Here is a 4,921-nt window from a genome sequence, read left to right as displayed (position 1 = left end):
CATGCTTTAGAGTCTCCTTGAGAAATTTATAGCTTCAATAATTATGTGAAATTAATGAGACTAAAAGAAAGTCAATTGTTATAATGAAATGTGCAAAGACCTGGAATTAGAAAACCAAAAGGGAAGAATATGCTCTGCATTTCTCGAGCTGAAAAAACTGAAGAAAAAAATTCAAACCCCAAGTTCAATATTGAAAGATTCTATGGGGAAAATACTAAGTGATGCAGGAAACATCAAAAGAAGATGGAAGGAATACACAATCACTGTACCAAAAAGAATTGGTTGATGTTCATCCATTTCAGGAGGGGTTTATGATCAAGAACCAATGGTATTGAAAAAAGGAGTCAAAGCTACACTGAAGGAAGCGATGAAAAACAAGGCCCCTGGAACTGATGGAATACGTACATTGAGATGTTTCAACAAACAATGCTGCACTTACTCATCTATGCCAAGAAATTTGGAAGACAGGTCCCTGGCCAACTGACTGGAAGAGATCCATATTTGTACCCATTCCAAAGAAAGGTGATTCCACAGACTGTGGACATTACTGAGCAATGTTATTAATACCACATGCAAGTAAAATATTGCTGAAGATAATTTAAAAATGGCAGCAGTATATTGACAGAGAACTTCCAGAAAAGCAAGCTGGATTCAGAAGAGAATGTGGAACGAGGGTTATCATTCCTAATATCAGATGGATCTTGGCTGAAAGCAAAGAATACCAGAAAGATGTTCACTTGTGTTTTATTGACTATGCGAAAGCATTCAATTGTGTGGATCTTAAATTATGGATAACACTGAGAAGAATGGGAATTCCAGAACACTTAATTGTGCTCATGAGGAATCTATACATAGACCAGGAGGCTGTCATTCGAACAGAACAAGGGGATACTTCATGGTTTAAAATCAGGAAAGGAGTGTGCCAGGGTTGTATCCTTTCACCATAGTTACTCAATTTGTATGCTAAGCAAATAATCCAAGAGGCTGAATTATATAAAGAAGAGCATGGCATCAGCATTGGAGGAAGACTCACTAACAACCTGTGATATGCAAACGACACAACTTTGCTTGCTGCAAGTGAGGATGACTTGAAGCACTTTAAAGATTTAAAGACTTTAAAGACTACAGCCTGCAATATGGATTACATCTCAACATAAAGAAAACTAAAATCCTCACAACTGCACCAATAAGCAGCATCATGATAAGTGGAGAAAAGATTGAAGTTGTCAAAGATTTCCTATTGCTTGGTTCCACAATCCACACCAATGGAAGCAGCAGTCAAGACATCAGATGAGGTGTTGCATTGCACCAGGCAAATATGCTTCAAAAGACCTTGTTCAAGTGCTGAAGAACAAGGATGTCTCTTTGAAGACAAGTCATGGTATTTTCAATTCCCTCATATGCATGTGAAAGCATGACAATGAATAAGGAAGACCAAAGAAGAGTTGATGCTTTGGAGTTGTGGTATTCACAAAGAATACTGAAAGTACTATGGACTGCAAGAAGAACTAACAAATCTGTCCTGGAAGAAGTGCAGCCAGAATGTTCCTTGAAAGCAAGAATACTCAGACTTTGTCTCACCTACTTTGGTCATGTTGTCAGAAGGGACCATCCCCTGGAGAGGGATATCATGCTTGGTAAAGTGGAGGTTCAATGAAAAAAGGGAAGACCTTCAACGAGATGGATTGACACAGTGGCTGCAATGATGGGCTCAGGTATAGCAAGGATTGTGAGGCTGGCACAGGACCAGGCAGTGTTTCGTTCTGTTGTACATAGGGTCACTATGAGTCAGAACTGACTTGACAGCGCCTAACAACAACGACAACAATGAGGCCTATGTCTTTATCCTTAAACTAATTTCTCACCTGGACAACAAATCTATATATCACCTTGAGTGCCCTTATGTCAATACTTTCACAACTAAACTCAGGATGTCCAACACAGTAGATTGATCACATACAGTTATCTCCTTTCCCTGCCTAAAGTCTGCTAAGATGATGGCAAAGATACTTTTTATTTCACTGTGGTGACTTGTATGTTGCCATGATTCTACAAGCTATGCCACCAGTATTTCAAATACCAGCAGGGTCACCCATGGTGGACAGACTTGAGCAGAGTTTCCGGGCCAAGGCAGACTAAAAATAAGGACCTGGCCACCTACTTTTAAAAAAATTGGGCACTGAAAACCTTAAGAATAGCACTGGAACACTGTCTGATATAGTGCAAGTAGATGAGTTCTGCAGGTTGCAAGGCACTCCAAATACATCTGGGGAAGAGTTGCCTCCTCAAACTAGAATTGATCTTAATGATGTGGATGGAGTAAAGCTTTCATGACATTCACTTACTGATGTGGCTTGACTCAAAGTGAAAAGAAATAGCTGCAAACATCCATTAATAATTGAATGTGGTATGTAAAAAGTATAAATCTAGGAATTTTGGAAGTTGGTAAAAATGAAATGAAACACTTAAAGATCAATATCCTAGGCATCAGTGAGAAAAAATGAACTATTATTGGTCATTTTGAATCAGACAATTATATGGTCTACTATACCAGGAATGATAAATCAAAAGGGAATGATATTTCATTCATTGTCAAAAAGAGCATTTTAAGATATATCCTGAAGTACAACGTTGTCAGTGATAGGATAATACCCACATACCTACAAAGAAGACTAGTTAATATGACTGTTAAATTTTTGGATCAAACACTAATGCCAAAGATGAAGAAACTGAAGATTTTTACCAACTACTGCAGTGTGAAATTGATCAAACTCAAAATCAAGATGCATTGATAATTATTGGTGCTTTGGAATGTGAAAGTTGGAAAATAAAGTGGTGATAGAAACAATGCTGGGGATCACATGATAGAATTTTGCAAGACCAATGACTTATTCATTGCAAATATCTTTTTCAACAACATAAAGAGCAAATGGACATGTGAACTTTGCCGGATGGAATGCGTAGGAATAGAATTAGCTACACCTTTGGGAAGAGATGATGAAGAACTTCAACATTATCAGTCAGTACAAGGCCATAAGCAATTTTAAGTTAAGCTGAAGAAAACTAAAACAAGTCCATGAGAGCCAAAGGACAACCTTGAGTGTATCCCACCTGAATTTAGAGACCATCACAAGAATAGATTTGAAGTATGGAACACTAATGATTGAAGACCAGATGAGTTGTAGGATGACATTAAGGACATTATACATGAATACAGCGAAAGTTTATTTAAAAAGACAGGAAAGAAAGAAAAGATGAAAATGGCTGTCAAAAAAGACTCTGAAACTTGGACTTCTGGCAAGATAGTGGAATAGACAGACAAGCTATACAGACATGTTCTGGTTACCCACTGCCGCTCTGACAAGAATATACCACAAATGGGATGGCCTTAACAAACAGGAGTTTATTCTCTTACAGTCTGGGAAGCTAGAAGTCTGAGTTCCAAGTGCCAGGCTCTAGGGGCTGGGTGAAAGCCCCTCGACCTTGGGCATCAGCTCTGCCATTGCTCTCGGCCCACTGAAGCTAGAGGCATCTCTTCACTCAGGCAACTACTGGCTGCTGAAGCCAACAAGCCCAAGGTCGACAAATAAAATGGCACAGTCCCAATGTTACCAAACCACACGGCAGGCCATTAATTCAATTCCACTGTAAGTTCCAAGGTCAGCAGAGCATGGCAGGCTGCTGAACAATGACATGGCTACATGTAGGGTCCAAGCATGCCATACGCTAGAGACCGTTCCCAAAGCTGCTACTTATATACGGGAAGAAAACCGCATCCCAAAGGCAGCTACTCAGCTGCTCACAGTATATTCCACCATGGAGTTGATTATCAGTCTCATCAGGGGAATACTACATTCAGCTGCTCAGCCACTCAACCAGGCCCAACAAAGTTGACACACAAACCTAACCACCACAAAACTCTCTTCATCAAACAAAAGAGAAACCAGTTGACACAGATACAGAAGATAATCCTGGAGCCCAGAGCTTTGAAAGGAAGGGTACAGAAGTGGATTAAATACCAAGTAGTAGAAGAACCTGAATGAAAACAGTGAGTAAGGAGACAAATGGAGCTGCAGACTGTCAGCAATCATGATGGCACAGCCAGTTTGATATTTACAAGTGGCATTAAGATCTGGGAAGTAACTTAAAAATCAATGCTGCTCACCAACATGGACAACTAAACTGGTGGCTGATGACTAGAAAAACCAAACCAAAAAACCCCAACTAACTGCCGTTGAGTCAGATACAACTCATAGTGAGCCCTCCTTGAGTTTCTGAGGCGGTATCACTACAAAAGTGGATTGCCCAAACTTCCTTCCGAGGAGTACCTGGTGGGTTTGAACCACCAGCCTTCTGATTAGCAGTCAAATGCCTTAGGCACTATGCCACCAGAGCTCCCCTGATGGCTAGAAAGGAAAATAGCAAATAAGAAGACAAACAGAGCTGTGGAGTTTTGGCTGTCCAGAGAATGCAACCATTTTGAATTTTGCAAGCAGTGCAGCCATTTTGGATATTTACAAGTGGCAGTATTCCAATCCCAGTGATCTAAAAATAGGCCCACTTACCACAAACAGCACAGGCTGATGACTGAAAAGGTGTGATATTCCTCTTATTACTCATACCCCACAACCTCTTGGTAAATGGAGGTATGGCCATCTCCCACCTCCATCCACCTTCTGGACCAGCAGCAGTTCCATACCATTCTATGTGCTCTGACAGAGCCTGGGTGTGCTGCCATACCACCCCCACCTCCAGATTTGTTCATGTTTGTTTTTAAATTTTTCTTTCTCTTTCTTTTTCCCTTCCTGCATTCTAGTTTATGGGGTTTATTTTTCTCTTCACATTTCCTAGCAGAAGCTTTTGTCTTTCTTTTGGTTCTTCCCATCTCTTGTTTTTCTTTTTGCAGTTTTCTCATTTTTTT

The sequence above is a fragment of the Orycteropus afer genome, unplaced genomic scaffold (genome assembly GCF_000298275.1).
Source record: "Orycteropus afer afer isolate SDZICR_OR568_19922 unplaced genomic scaffold, OryAfe1.0 scaffold00321, whole genome shotgun sequence".
NCBI classification, from domain to species: Eukaryota; Metazoa; Chordata; class Mammalia; order Tubulidentata; family Orycteropodidae; genus Orycteropus; species Orycteropus afer.
The sequence above is the reverse complement of the archived record's forward strand: the minus strand, read 5'-3'. Positions refer to the sequence as shown.